Consider the following 16715-nt stretch of genomic DNA (forward strand, 5'->3'; position numbering starts at 1 on the left):
CCTGCCTCTGGGCAGTGGTGAATGAATTCCTTGTTTTGCTTTGCTTGTGTGCGCGGCTTTTGCTTTCCCTACTAAACTGTCCTTATCTCAAACTACGAGTTTCCTCACTTTTACTCTTCCGATTCTCTCCCCCATCCCACCGTGGGGGAGTGAGCGAGCGGCTGCGTGGGGCTTGGTTGCCGGCTGGGGCTAAACCACGACACACAACTAGGGCACTTTGCTATACTTTGTCACAATCCCCAATTATTTTATTACTTTCTAGAAGCCGATGTTTTATAAGCCAGGGAATTCACTACCCGTTGTTGCTGGCAGGTAGGTCTTCCCTGGTTGGAGTAAAGAAGTGCAGCTGGAAATTACAGACACTTGCCTGTCCTCCTCTCTGGAGGAGCCCTGGAGGAGCACCTACCAGTGACCATGTCCAGCAGAGAACCTCAATTCGAGCAGCTAAGTGGCATGAGAAACAGTGCTTCAACAGGGGATCGGGAACAGCGATCTGTGGGGAAAGGTGCTGCTAAAGGAAGCTGGTGATCCGGTACAGAGGGTTTCACCAGCAGCACTTCCAAAAGGCTGATGCGCGCTCTCCTACCTCAAGGTTTCAGCAGCTCCAGCAGACGCTGACTCGAATGAGAAAAGGAACCTGGACTAATAAGGTGAGATCTAACCTGTGGGCTTAGAGGGATATTAATTCATCGCTTGAGACATCCCATATATTTTCCCCAGGTGGAAAGAACTTCAGAGCAGGTCATCACTCACCCCAAAAGGTCACTCATTTCTGAGGCACTTTCCCAGGCTGTGAGGAGGCAGAGTGGTTTGAAAAGGCTTGAATGTACTATGCTGTTTTAGGCGTACAGTATTTATTCTGTCTCTACATCAAAAGAGATTGCATCTTAGGGGAATTTTCCTGAGCTGTATAATAAACTCTCCTTGTATTTCTCTTTTTAATTTTATTCTCTGCTATATTTTCTAATATTTTAGTATCCAATATAGGATAAGAATAACTGAAAGATAGAAATAGAGGGAAACCCTCTATTGGATGTGCCGAGAAAGGTTAGTACAGCTAAGCATGTGACTTGTAAACTGCTCTTTAATTCAACACATGATGACAGTTGTTAATCTGAAATATCTTACAGAAAGAAATACTGAAACTCTAGGCAACATCTGATTCATGAGAATTTCCCCGAGTCCTGTGTGCAGATCAAACAGAATGTATTTCCACAGAAAGGGCAAAAAATTAAGAGTATTATATTTTTTGTATAAATGAGTAATGAGCATTTTTATTTCTAAAGAAATAAATACCCAAGCATTTTGTTATTACTCTTCCTTCCCTCTTTATCAAAATTCTGCATCATAACCTGTCCAGAAAACACTTCCTAACCTCAAATCAGATTTTTCCACTTGCTTTTTCAATAGGAATTCATTCTCAAGGGACCATTTTGCTCTCGCTGAGCTACATCTCAATCAGCAGACAATTCACTGAGGAGACTCGATTTGAGTTCTTGCTTTATCTATTCACACTCAACTGAACATAGAAGCTGGTGATCATTAAAGGCCATGGCTTTCTTCTGACAGTTTTATGGAAAATGTCCAAAATCCACAGAGTGTCTGAATTTCATATTCCTCTGAAATTAGAGGTGTGCACTGTGGGGTGAGATGACCTTCTGTTGCTTTCCCCCCAATACACTCATACTTTGACATTCTCATACTTACAGCAGAAATAATCAGGAAAATATGACCAGCGTAATAAATGTAATAGCAAAGGACATAACAAACACTGGATGTTCATATAAAGTAGACAGGGACCAGTTTCCTAACTTGCCACACTTCAAATACTGAAAAGATACAGAGAGCTGAGAATTTCAGAACTATCTTTCCAAAATTACAACTGACCAAAATAATAAAAAGAGCCAGCTGTTATACAGTGCCTATTTAGGAACCTCTAAATGCAATATATATGTTGGGGCAAATGTTTCCTGCCTGCAGGAAAGCTGCCTGTTGCTGCAGTTCTTTGGCATGGCTAGGAGGCCAGCCAAAGCCCATAAAAGAGCTTTTCTTCCAACTTTTTATTAGAAGAACCAAGCAGTCCTTAAAAAAAACAAAGAAAAACCCCAAACCAAAACAAAAAAACCTCAACCAACCAACCAAAAAACAACCAAAGAAAGAAAGAAACAAAACACCAACCCTTCTTATTTAATTCTTCAGAAAATTCTCCAGCCTGTTTCATAACTCATCATTGCCTGCAACTAGGAGGGGAAAAAACAAGGCCAACATAGCGATTACACCTTCTCCTGCTGGCTGCTGGAAGCTGGTTCCTGCATGCACCATGCCCATGGCTTACGCAATAGCTGGTGGCCGTGCCCGTACACATGCACATGCCTGTTGGCTGCATGGGAGCTGTGTAAAGAGGGTTTTTGTTTTTGCCATAGATTCCATGACTTACGAACAGAGACCTACAGACTTTAGGTTGAGTAATCCTATCAGGGGTACCTGTTATCTCAGCTTCTTGGTAGCGTCAGAGACACAGTTGAAATACATGGACACATCAGGGTAGAAGCTTCAATCTCCAAAGTGGATGGTAGGTAAAGTGTATGAGTTTTCCCCTCAGTGAGTTTCACCATGAGTTTGAAAGATGATCCAATCCAGGATGAGAGTTATGTATGCTTGTATGCTTGGGACTTAGTAATGTCTCCTTTGTGTCTTGGTACAGTCTCAAAGGCCTCAACTATTTCTCTCATCCATAACTTTAAACCAGCTTTAGAACATTTCCATCAATGCAATGAAAAGTATTGCTTTGAATATATCAAAGTCATTATATAAAGCTCCAGGATATTGCAAAATCTCATCTTTTAAATTGATATTTAAAAAAGCCAGGGGAGCTCAAAACTATCATTTACATGTAAAAAATATTCAGACATTGCCTTCTGATCTCACTTTAGCAAAAATAATATTAATTGAACCATGGTACAACAGAAGAAAAGTCCAAACACAGTGGAAATTAAGTAAGATAAATTCTCTAAGAGAATGATAGTATATTGGAGCTTGGCTGTTATGATGACCTTAGAGAAGAAGCTACGTATGCTTTATCCAGAAAAATGGAAGGGGAATAACAAAGCAGTAATTTCTGTTCTTCCTAGTGATTCCAACAAAAATAGTTCATAGATATTAAAAATAGAAAATATGCACTAGGTCATGTGTTCCATCTCCTTACCAGGCCAAGTAATTTTGACTTTCCTGAAAGTCACTTGGAAAAAATCAGTTTTCATGGTTAATAGTATAATTCGTTTATACAGCTTTGAAGTAAAAGCCTTATCGAGCATAAGATAATAAAGCTCATACCTTTATTATTCTATTGTTCGTCTGATGAACATTTTCTGCAAAGGTACTTTATTGAGAAAGCGGTACATCAGCTCACATTATGAATACAGTTTTTGCAATGCAGGAAGCCTATTTATTTATTTATAAGTGCCAGCTTAGCTTCTATCAGCTGCAGTACTCTCAGGCAGCGACAACCACCTGACTCGCAGATGGCAGAGCCAGAGCACGTCCTGGCAGAAAATCCTGCCCACATGACCTATGGCCAAGATAGAAATCAGATTGAATCCAACCCTTACAGTGTCGGATCAGGTTGTAAAATGCACCTTTTTGGTAAAGCTTTCCTCCAGAGTCACTGCTCTTAATACACAGCCACACACAGTCGTCTTCTTTTCGGCAATACAAGGATGGAGAAGCGTAAACACAGCATTTTGCTCTAGGTTTTTTTACTCTCTAAGGCTTTGGCTGAGGATTTAACCCTCAGGCACTGGTTACCAATCTTTAACGCGGACAGCCAAGCCCACTAACAGGACTTACCCCAGTCTACAGTGAGATAAGAAGATGCTGGTTCGCAGTGCATTACCCAGGAAAAGAGCCTGCCACACTACGCTTGCCCTGCTCCCTGTTCACTAGTGGCTGTTCAGGGAGGTAAAATCTCAACATTATAAAACATACGCAAAAGTGAAATCATTAGATAAAGTATTCTCTGTACTTTCAGGCTGCGTACAACAACCATTATGGCAGACAGTGTATTTTCATGCTTTTGGATATTGGGCAGATATTTTAATTCCTAAGAAATAAAACTAATTAGCAGGAACTTAAGGAAGTAAACAAGTAGGTTATTAAATTTGCTTACGCCAGTAGCTAATAATCCTCATATAGGTAATGTATCCAAATAGCATCACTGCAACTGCTTATAATTTGCTCTCACATTTTTTCTGTGTATACTTAATAACATTTACTTCCAGCAGTGCAAACAAACCTTCCACGTCCCATATTAACAACTATCATTCTGTGAACCAGGCAAAATAAAAAATGCATGAAGCCCTAAAAATCACAGAATGAATGGTAATAAATAATGTGTCAGTTTTGTTGTAAGATAATAGGACATGTGAAAAATATTTATTATCCTTCTTTAAATGCCCAAATGGGGTAATCTGTATAGACTGAAGACTGTGGAATTGTACAGAATATGCCATTTGTATCTGTAGCTATTCACAGAACAGTCTAATTTTTCCACAAATTATTTATACAATACATAGAGAAGAATTTGAAGTGATTGAAGAGGCTGCCAAACACCATACTCTGCCTTCAGGATATAGATGATACCTTTAAAATGGGTGAAAGACTAATTAATCTTGAACTGTTCATGGATGATATATAAGATAATATGCCTTAGCCTGACAGCGTTTTACGAAGGCAAACAATTAAAAACTGAGCCACAATTTTCTTGGCAAGACAGCACACACACACAAGAATAAGACAAGAGAGTTTAATATAGAGGTGCGTGAGAATTTAAATGCCACTTGAAATACAACTCGAAACTCAGTCTTCATTGCAAACATTACGGGTAGCTACAGGGCAGACACGTTGAGTTTGACAGAACCCACAGCTTCAGTCCCTTGAACAAATATGTTACTGGGGAAAAGACTACTATATGCATTCTATTGTAGTATCACTTTCGAGCAATAAATAATCTGCTACTTTCTAACAGATGCAACTTTGATGGCAAATTACTATCATATTCTTCAATTTTCTCAAAGAGAACCATCAAAATGTATGCAGCCCATAATGGAATGATAATCTTTACTGTTTCATTTCGTACTTGTTCAATATACGTACACACCCATCATTATTTGCTCTTATTCCTTATCACATCTAAAATCAGATTACAAACTTCCTAAAACAAAGACTGTATCAACGCAGTAGTCATGACCTTATCCTGAATGAAACAGAGAATTTAAAGATCTCATGTCAAAGTAGTCTAAACTTAGAAGGAGCAGCATCCAGCCACAGAGCTCCAGTAAAAATAAATTACCCTGCTTCCCAGATGAATTTTGCAGCTTGCACGGTACTTAGTGGCTAGATTGCTTCCTGTACCTCAGCTAAGAGGTTTCAAGTGATTGACAATAATCAAGCTCTTTTGTTCTACAAAAGTACCTGGCAACTTTTGAAGTTATAGGAGTAATAGATAGCAATAACAATGGGTGAGATTTGGGGTTTTTTTTGTGCATACTCTTAGGCTCTTCAATCCTCTTTTAGGTACTGAACTCTAAGATGTATACAGGACATAACAAATTAATGATGTGAGCATCTGACTTTTTCCAATTGCCTTGATGGAAAGATAGTACGACTGAGTATATCAAAACCTATGTGCCAGAAATTTTGTTATAACGTCCCTTATGGAACGTGAGGGAGGGCAAGGCAGAGACAACATGGTTTAATCACCCAGAAGAGCAGGGTTGTTTAACTTACCAATACAAAGAATTCATCCCTCTCACTTATTTTGTGTCACATTCCCCTGGCTTGCACTGTTTCATGCTGTACACGACACAACTTTGAGTGCAATCAAAAGCAGTTGTTGCATTTGCACTGGCATTTGGAAGAAATATTTTCTCTTTTGCACACAATCTCTAGAATGGTGCCTACCTCCTAGTTAACCCACTGGAAATCTGATTACTTGCAGCTATCCAGATGAGTGGTTGCAGCTAGCAGATGTCTATGTGTCTTACACATTTTTAGCATGAGTCTGTAATGGAAGGCTTCACCCTTCACAAGTACATTTGTCAACCATTTCAAATGAAGCCATAAAATTAGTGTAATACTTACTTGCACACAAGAAACAAAGATCTTGTCTTTGATCTCAAATCTTTTTTTAAAAATCCAAATTTATACCTGTATGATATCATTTCCCCACTACCGCATTTTCAGCTGCTCAGCATGACAGTAAGTAGTAAGGACACATGCTGCTAAACCAGACAAAAATCTTTTATTTATCATTCATAAATCTCCAGAGTTTCCATACCACTCAGGTTAACATACTTCTCCTGCAAATTATTTAACACTTAGCTGTTCAAATGATTTACAGTGAAATCAGACACCAGATACTTCTCAAGGCAATTCACCACTGTTGAATAAATCACTTATTTCTGCAGTTCTCACTGGTACTGTTTTTTACACCTACTTATCTAGGTACCGGGATCTATAAAAGATGTTTTTACCACCCGTATTTCTGGGACCTAAAATGAGGATTAAGCAAGTGTTTAATTCTGGAAATGTCAGCCTAGGACAAATTAACACAGCTTACCCAATGATGCAAAGAGACAACAGATGCGACATCACTCTTCCATTACTACCAGCCTTTAAACCCCCTATATTTTAATTTCCTACGTTTTTCAGACACATAGCTTATTCTAGGGATCATAAATAACTCTAAAACTGGGATAAAGATATCAAGAGCGAGCTCATTACAAATTAAGCCTGTGGAAACCTCCCATTCTCGTATAATGAGATACAGTATTTCTCACAGAGTGCTCACAGGGCATCTGCAGAACAGCCAAAGGATCAGGCCCAGCCAGCATGGGTTCATGAAAGGCAGGTCCTGCTTGACCAACCTGATCTCCTTCTATGACCAGGTGACCCGCCTAGTGGATGAAGGAAAGGCAGTGGACATTGTCTACCTGGACTTTAGTAAAGCCTTTGACAGCGTCTCCCACAGCATTCTCCTGGAGAAACTGGCGGCTCGTGGCTTAGACGGGTTTACTCTTCGCTGGGTGAGGAACTGGCTGGATGGCCGAGCCCAGAGAGTTGTGGTGAATGGCGTTAAATCCGGCTGGCGGCCGGTCACGAGTGGTGTTCCCCAGGGCTCGGTTCTGGGACCAGTCTTGTTCAATATCTTTATAGATGATCTGGATGAGGGGATCGAGTGCTCCCCCAGTAAGTTTGCAGATGACACCAAGCTGAGTGGGAGTGTTGATCTGCTGGAGGGTAGGAGGGCTCTGCAGAGGGATCTGGACAGGCTGGATCGATGGGCAGAGGCCAACTGTATGAGGTTTAATAAGGCCAAGTGCAGGGTCCTGCACTTTGGCCACAACAACCCCATGCAACGCTACAGGCTTGGGGAGGAGTGGCTGGAGAGCAGCCCGGCGGAAAGGGACCTGGGGGTGCTGGTTGACAGCCGGCTGAATATGAGCCGGCAGTGTGCCCAGGTGGCCAAGAAGGCCAACAGCGTCCTGGCCTGTATCAGAAATAGTGTGGCCAGCAGGAGTAGGGAAGTGATTGTGCCCCTGTACTCGGCACTGGTGAGGCCGCACCTTGAATACTGTGTTCAGTTTTGGGCCCCTCACTACAAGAAGGATGTTGAGGTGCTGGAGCGTGTCCAGAGAAGGGCAACGAAGCTGGTGAGGGGTCTGGAGCACAAGTCTTATGAGGAGCGGCTGAGGGAACTGGGGTTATTTAGTCTGGAGAAGAGGAGGCTGAGGGGAGGCCTTATCGCTCTCTACAACTACCTGAAAGGGGGTTGTGGCGATGAGGGCGCTGGTCTCTTCTCCCAAGTAACTAGTGATAGGACAAGAGGAAATGGCCTCAAGTTGCGCCAGGGGAGGTTTAGATTGGATATTAGGAAAAATTTCTTCACTGAGAGGGTGGTCAGGCATTGGAACAGGCTGCCCAGGGAGGTGGTGGAGTCGCCATCCCTGGAAGTGTTCAAAAAACGTGTGGATGTGGCGCTTCAGGACATGGTTTAGGGGACATGGTGGTTCTGGATTAATGGTTGGACTTGATGATCTTAAAGGTCCTTTCCAACCTAGTGATTCTGTGATTCCAATATTTTGAAGCAACGTTTTCTTCACAGAATCTTACTATATACAATAGCATAAAATACAGTACAATATACCAAAAAATATTCCTATATTGTTATTACCTTCTAGTGAGTGGAAAAGAATTCTTAACTTGTAGAATCAGAGAAGAAGTCTTTTTGCAGTTCTGTCATTGATTTGGTAGCTATCTTCGGATGAGTTCAATAACTCACTGATTTGTTGTGAGTTTAATTATTGCTGGTAAAACACTTAGCAGTTTCTGAACAGAAACGACTATATAATGTTCGAAGTGCTTGGGATTAATTCACCCTGGGATTGATATACAAATAGCAGATATCCCCCAATTTAATCAAGGTGACCAGAATTCTGCTGTATTAGAAGTGCTACTTTATAAACTCAGAAGAAAGTCTGTGTCGGTTTTAGGACTTGAGGAATATTGCTCGTGGAAATTGAAATTTGGAAAAGGTAAAAAAAGCAAAAGGGCTGATGTCTGGTAAAGATGGAAAATGGACCTTGCTGATCACAGATTTTGTTATCGGAAACGCTAAAAAGCTGAGAACTGGAAAATCCCTCAAGGGTCATCAAGCCCAGCCTCCTGCTATCACAAACAATGTAGGTAACAAATCTCTTTTGTAAACGAATCAAAGAAGAGCAATTAGTTTTGGGGGGCTTGCTTCTCCACTGCTCCAGTTTCTAGGCTGTTCCAGAATATAACTTCTATGGTATTTATACTTTTTTTTTTCTTAGAATTGCCATCTGAGTTTGCTCAGGCCCATTGCTTCTTTTTTTTTTTTTTTAATAGTTTGCTTTACTTTTTATCCTAAGTAGTAACTTTTTTTGTCAAGCTACTTACCCTACTGAAGACATCAACTGGACTTCAAGAGAAAGCAATCCTACCGTCTTGTGGACTCGAGTTTTCTAAGCAAAGCAGAGTTTTTTCAGTCTTTTACCATAAATATGCCCTGTGTTGCCCTGATCATCCCACGCGCTTTTTTGTAAAACTGTTTCACTTTAAATGATCACTTTTGTTTAATCTACAACCTGTTCTTGTTTTCAAGTACAAGCACATTTAAAATAGCAAATGAAATCAAATCAGAGATGGGACTGGATCAGGAGTAGCTGTAAAGGGCTCAAGCTGTAAGAACTTTAGGGGGCAGAGGTACTTGCCGTAAAGAAAGAAGGATCTGAAGCCACCAGGCTGCGATGTAATGTCCTTTTATAAGAATAAACATATAATCTGTCATGCTTGTGAATTACAAGGAAGGGGTTTATTCTTGTTGGGTTCTGTGTTTTTCTTTAACCAGATATTTATCGAATTACATGCATGAAAGTATGCTAGTACTTTTGCAATATGATCGGCCATTATTTCACCAAGACCTTTCACAGTAGCACAAATACTTTCCCTATCTCTGAACTTACGTGTTCTAGGAAGGCTTTTGTCTTTTTCAGAGCTGCATCACATAATTATTCTATGATTAACTGTGTCTCTGTCTTTATCACTCATTTTCAACTTAAAGCAGACTTCCTATTAGTAGTTCTTAAGTACCTGACCTTGTACTAGAACATTTCATTCCATGTCTATTAATGCTGTTTAAGGTCACCCTGATCTTCCTGTGTATTATCCTCATCTTCCTGGCCCATGACATTTCAGTAGTACTTAATTTCACATTGTTTAGGGTGATATGGACTACTGGCATACAGTGGAAAGAAGAGGTTCATGCAAAACATTAAGTTGGTGGGAAACACTGATTTCACTGACCTCGGTAAACTTAGGCACAAAGAGAAACAGCTGGAACACACTGTGGTAGTTGGGCTCCAAATTCACATTACCTCATTTTCAGCATTTAAATTAAATTTATTATGACTTCTTCTACTATCCATGATTTTCAAATGAAGTAGCTTTCGAATGTGATTCAGCCCACTGAAGATCTGAAACACCATTAGAACACGACTTTCTAATTTAGGCTCCTGATTTCACTATGAATACCAGGTGCCCACACTTAAATGGAATTATCCTGGACTTTCATGACGAGTTTCTAAATAACACGAATCAACTTCATCCAAACTTTGCCCCACACAATGGCATTTTAAAACACGAAAATGAAAAAGTGATTTTGATACACTCACTGCTACTTCAGAATTTATTCTATGGATTTCTTTCTAGTGGATTTGGTCCTTTTAATTTGAAAGTGAACATCCATGAAACCGATAATAAAATAGTAAGGTACCATGTATTTGTGCGCCTGTGTGCGTGTGACACTACGTCGAACAATACATACAAATCCCATATGTGTATTGTGTGTACACAATACAAACAACGGTGCTTGCTATCAAAGTACTTTACATACAAATCCCATCCTGGTCACAGATTAGGACTCCTCTCTCTTGGCTTGGATCTTTCTACATCTATCTTAATTGTCCCATTTTATCTACAATAGCATATTTTCTCTCTTAAAAGGATAATTTTTGATCTGACTTTTTTTATTACTACTTCTGTTAAAGACATTCTTCAGTGGTAGAAAGGGTCTCATTTAATCTCAGGATCATATCCTTTTTGTTTCTCTAGGTCCTGGAGTGAAGCAACAGCCCTGTCTGTAAGTCACAACACTGATGCCACATTGAGATTATGAGGTCGTTACGGGGGCATTCGGACTGCGGTAAAGAATAAAATAGGCAGAAAACAGTTCATTTTCTTAAACCACCCAACGGGTACAACGTGGGATATCACAACCCAAATTCTTTTCTCTTCTGCATTTTACTTTAGGACCATAAAAGCTTTTGCAAGCTTTCTAAGACTGAGCAGGCTATTAAGGAATGGGAGGTGATAGGAGGCTTAAGCACCTGAGCAGGAGCTCAGGGAGGGAATGCAGTCAAAATGTGTAGGCGTACAAGACAGACACGCAGCACCTGACAGCAAAGTGACACTGGGAGAGAACAGAAGCGTGTGTTGCAAGACAGCTGGGGAGAAGAGCGACGGGAGCTGGATACTCTTCATATCAAGGGAGTCAGATGCTGACTGGCAGAGCCTTCGGGGTGAGGAATGCAGCACGGTAGCATTTACATGTGTGAGAGACTCAACATGCAACAACAGAAAGGAGAGGTTTGCCTTTCTGAGGACCAGTCCCCTCCTCCTTCAAACAGATACACAGCCTGGAAGGTTGTAGGCACTTCTTATTGAACCAGGCTCTCTTGTTTCTCCATCGGCATTTGTCAGGTACTATTCCTGCAGTGCATCCATTTTTTCAAGGCCAGTCCAGCATTGTTAAACACACATATATTTCCGTGTTATGCATCTCTCTGTGTAAAAGAGATGAACAACATCCTTCAAGAAAAAGCTTAAAGCAGAATCTCGTAGGCAATAGATTTGAATAAGAAATATAGTATTTTCCTTTCATGAGAAAATGAAAGCAACCACTCTTCCACAGAACACCCACAGAATCAGCTGAAACATTAATGAGCAAAAGGGAACACATACCAGATCCTTTGCCCGCTTTATTGCCTCTGCTTTTCCGTGAATGGCAGAAGATATAAATATTATTGTTAGCCTTAGGGCTCTCCTCAAAAATGCTTGTCTGTATCAGCTCATATTGTGGAAAAGTGTCGGTAGCTGTGTTAAACCACTGCAGGCTGAAACTGAAAAATGGCACAATAATTTTTCCAACCAGTGCATGCAAGATCAAAGCTGTTAAGAGGGGATGACAGGTGGCATAGACATCCCAAGGCTCCGACTCACTAGAGGCATAACAGCATCCACTATAACTCTAATAAAAATAGTCCCAGTAAAAACACCGTAAAAAGCAGCAAGTAGCCTGTTATATCTTTGACCTCAGGGTCACTGCACCAACAGATCATCTGGCAGCCCAGTGAGAAAAGTGTAATTGTATTTTATTCCCACAGACAAGGCTAAAAGTGCCAGATATTAAAATAGCAGAAGAAGGTTTTAAAAGACATATTTATATTGATTGCAATGATAAAATCAATGCCAAAGAACAATCTCTTTATGGATACCCACCTTCCAAGAAATTTCATAGTTTTACATGTCTCCAGTTTTGTTCTGTAAACTAGCAATTTTATTAAAGTTCTGGTGTTCAGGCTTGGAGCTCTTACTTACGTTAAAATATTTAATTTACTTTAGTTATAGTTAGTAGACTTTAAGAAGACCTTAATGCATAATGTATTTGTGATGGCTAATAATATTTTGAGGCAGACAGTATAATGTGTCAAAGCTAGACTTCTAGTAAACCATATTAATAGTTGCAATTTAAAAATTAAAAAGGACTATACTCAGTCTTTGAAGGAAGTTACAAAAATGAAAGAAATACAGGATTTTTTACCATGGGGCTTTTTGTGTTTTTTTCACTTTTTTTATTACAAACCTATAACCATATTTGAAATAAACCTGTCTAATCTAACAGTTTTTATCATATTTGGACTACTTGCAGCATCTTGAAATACATATCAAAGTAGATAGACCAGTGGTAGTTAGGTTTCTACTTTGGAAAGAAATAGAATCATGGTAGAAATTAACAGAAGAAAGGATGTCGAGCATCAGCACTACACAGACTAGATTCAGGTGTTAGTTCTTCAGGTTGGAGGAAAACAACTTGTCTTTTCCAACACAGTACATAAAACGTAGCAGTATTCACTGTGGTAATAACCTGAATGCCTTAGGAGGCACACAAAAAATGCAAGAACAAAAAAAAGTTCACAAAGGAAAAAATAAGGCTAAAGCATTATTTATAGAGATGTGCTTGGGCCCTTAACCTGTAAATAAATCATACTGAGATTTTTCATGTGAATGAAGCCTCAGATTTATTCCTCCAGAGAAAGACATGAAAGCCCACACTGCTTTGTGAAGCAGACCTGGTACGACAGTCGCTTAGAGGCTGAATAGAGTTCATTTGAATGTTATTTAAGCACCAGCTCTGCAGAGTTTAAAGTGAGCTCACATCAGCCTGCGGAGAGCTCCAAACCACGGCCCAGCTAGGCTTTGAGGAAAAGGTATAGGCAGAGCTGCAGGGGAAGGGGCTGTGCTCTATAGGGAGCACAGGCATGTGCTCCCAAACCAGGCTGTGAAATCCAACTTGTTCATAACAGGAAGGTAAAGTGGCCACCGATTAATGGACGTTTTCAGACATACTCAGTATATAGTAAATGGTTACCTGTTGTTTAGAAGTAGCACATACTATTGCCCAACTCACTGATACTACGCAAGCCCAAGTACTACTCATTGAATATGACCGGCTGGGTTGGTGGCCATCAGTATGACCACCCTGATTTGGGTGAAGTTGTTTTGCACCACACTACAGCTCAGGTTTACCACTATGCTTTGCTTAACCCCGTCAAGGAGACCTGCTTCCGAGCCATGGCAAAGAGCTCGTGACGAGGCCACTGTGTCACCTGCGCAGCCCTGCAAGGGCAGAGACACCCCTAGGGCAAAGCCTCTTGCTAGCGTCCCCCACCACATGCACCGCGCCACTCCGCAGAGCTGACGGGGGATGCATCGCCTCTGTGTGGACAAACCAGTGGCTCCCAGTCTGCACGGAGCAGTTCGGGCATGCAAATTACCCAGGTATCTTTCTTGCATAAATTTCAGCATCAGTGTGCTCAGCATAAGGACTTCGCCTACTCGCATGCCCTTTACGCTGTGGTTAAATAGGCAAATTGGTTACATTACTTAAAAACACAACTGCTTTATAAAGTCAAAACCCTCCAACTATTCCACACCATAATTTTGAATGGGCACGTAAAACTCTCTGACTCCTAAGTGAGAAAGGTGAAGATAATATTTGCACGAGCAACTCTCAAAAAAAGCAAAGAGAAAACAGTTCCCAGGCATTCCCCAGCCTAATCATAAAATAAGTTTTGAAAATCCTAATGCCGACTGAACAAACAGCAAGTCTCAACTACTTGCCCACACACTAATCTAGCTCTAAACCTCTGCCTAAGAACGGCTACTGCAATCAAGCTGAATTGACAAACGCTTCCAGAGCCTTAGGATGGATGTCTCTGTCTTGCATTGGTGACTGCTTCATAATCCCAAGCAGCAAAAGAAAGGACAAGAGACTAAAAATCAAAGCCAAAAAGGGAGATACTCCTCCATCAATTTCAGTTTACAGTCTTATTTGATTGCCAGTTATACCCATTGTTTTTCTAGCAAACAAACATGGGCATTTCCACGGAGGAGACATTGCTCTTCTTTCTCCTTTCCTTTTATAGTTAAGTGATCACGAACTTAAAAGAACAGACAAGAAGAGGCAGCAAATCTACTTTTCCTAAATGAACAATCATTAGGGACTGTCAACGTGATAGTTCGTGTAAGGCAAGTAGGAAGTACTTTCCCCCAAAAATAGTTTGTTGGTAGAAAGACAGTGTGTCACTACAGAATCACATAGTGCCTAACATTTGAAGAAAAACAAATCGTAAGTTTTAAAAATAAATCAGGCATACCATGTGTTTTACAGGTGTAAGGATTGCTACTGTAACTCCAATAAGTGGTGTGAGAACATGCCTTACCTGTTGTCTACGATATGTGCTGATCAGGTTTCTCAAGAGCAGATGTACCTTCAGTATTTGATTTCTAAGAATTCTCTGTTTATCACAGACATTGCTGTAATTTTCTCTTTTGAGAGATGTGATTATTTTTCTGCTTTCCATCCTTTTATGTAATACTGCTATTTGTCCTGTATCCAATGCCTGCTTGAAAAGGTGAATGTTAATGTCAAAGAATTTACATAAAGGAAAAACGAAGCAATTTTTTTCTAATTGTTGGCATAGAGCAATTTGCCTTTTGAAGCAGTAAAATTCGTTGGTGACAATATTGTTGCAACATATTTAAATTAGTAAAGCATTGATCCTACAGAGGAGCATAATTAGCTCTGCAGAAATGCATGCAGGGGGGACTCAGAAAAAACTCTTGTAAAGTGACTTGAATTATAAGTAAGTTGTATTGCTATTTTGACTATACACATATTATGCATAGAGTTGCCCAGATGTCAAGGCACTCAGCTAGATGGAATAAAGGAGAAGGGCATGAGCTACAATTATTTTTTCCTTAATAAATGTTTTATTTAATAGGTATTTCCATTATTATCCTTCCTGGAGGGACTCTCAAGAGAGTGCTGAGTGGCACAGCCTTGCATGTTGGCTACATGCGGCCCGGCTCGGGAGTTCACCCCACTATGTGACCCTGAGTCTCTGGGTGGCCAGACCTGAAGGTGGCAAAAGGGAGGACAGGACAGCACAAGAACCGCAGCCCAAGGGGTGAATGAGCAAGTAAGCAGGGACCGAGCAGGGAGCACCGGCCGTGACACTGACAGGGGGAGGAGGAAGAGGCTCATGTGGCGGAGGAGAGCGAGAGGGGAGTTGCACGTGTCCTTCGCTGCTGGCCGTGTTACCAGTGCGTCAGGAGGAGGAGAGGCTAACACTGCTCATGTGGAGCGTGTTCAAGGAGAAGGAACAAAGAGGAAGGCAAGATCTAATTTTTCATTTAAAAATCAAGACTCAAGCTGGATGATGCAGTGCTTCTGTGACACTAATTACAGCTCAAATCAAAGAAGCCAAAAAACAGATGGGCTATCGCCATCATAGAAGGTACCACTTGGAGCCCCTGCAGACCAATGTCTGTGGGTTTGGAAAAGCATCCTGCCAAGGCGGTAAGGAGGGGTTCCCAAAGCACCCGGCACAGCTGTGTGCTAACAGAGCACAGGCTGCTGTGGTCCCACAGGCGGAGGGGCAACTTGGGCAGCCCAGCGCACTGGAGGAGCATCGGGGGACATGCACACAGAGAGGGGCCCACAGAGCTCACATAGCTCAGGGATGGCCCCACACACCACACAAGGGGGACGCGATGGGACACTAGCACTCTGGGCAGCTGCCAGGAGGTGACCAGAAGCTATTCCATCACCTAGAAAGGTTATGGGTTCCCCCATTTGTGAGTTAGAGTGGAAAACAATGATACAAAGTCAAGCTGTTTTGACACCAAGCCTTTAAGGAAAACAAATGCAAGTACAGCTATGTTAACATTTTGATATTAATGATGCTGCCAATGTAGAACTGACATAAATGTAAACAAGTGACCTGCGTAGATTTGGACATCCTAGTATGAAGGGCAGCACTGACTATGGCAGCATCTCATCCTCTGATATTCTCATCAAAGGAATGCTTCCTCATGTCTGAGTGCCGGCTGAAGTAAAACTGTGGCTCTTTCCATTACAAGTACGCATGAGCAAACCGACATAATGTGTGTTGGATAGGTCCTGTCCAATTTCATTCTACTCTGACAACTGACACAGCTTTCCTGTGAGGTATTCGTGATTAATAATTTATAATTAATTCATAATTAATTGTTCTATTACTTTCCTTAATTTTAAGTAATCATCGTGACAAAGCTGACTAATTGAAATCAGCAATGGAATAAGATTCAAGATTCTTTGTTTGGCAGAATGCTTGGATTAATATGAAAAACAATCTGAGTTGCTGTACTTGAACATTAGGGAAAGCTGGTTAATTACCGGAAGTCACAGGCTGAAGTATAAACTGAAGCGGATTGAATCCTGTGATCATCGATATGCCCAGGAAGTCTGGTAA

Source organism: Phaethon aethereus, assembly GCF_964289735.1.
Source record: "Phaethon aethereus genome assembly, chromosome: 4".
NCBI classification, from domain to species: domain Eukaryota; kingdom Metazoa; phylum Chordata; class Aves; order Phaethontiformes; family Phaethontidae; genus Phaethon; species Phaethon aethereus.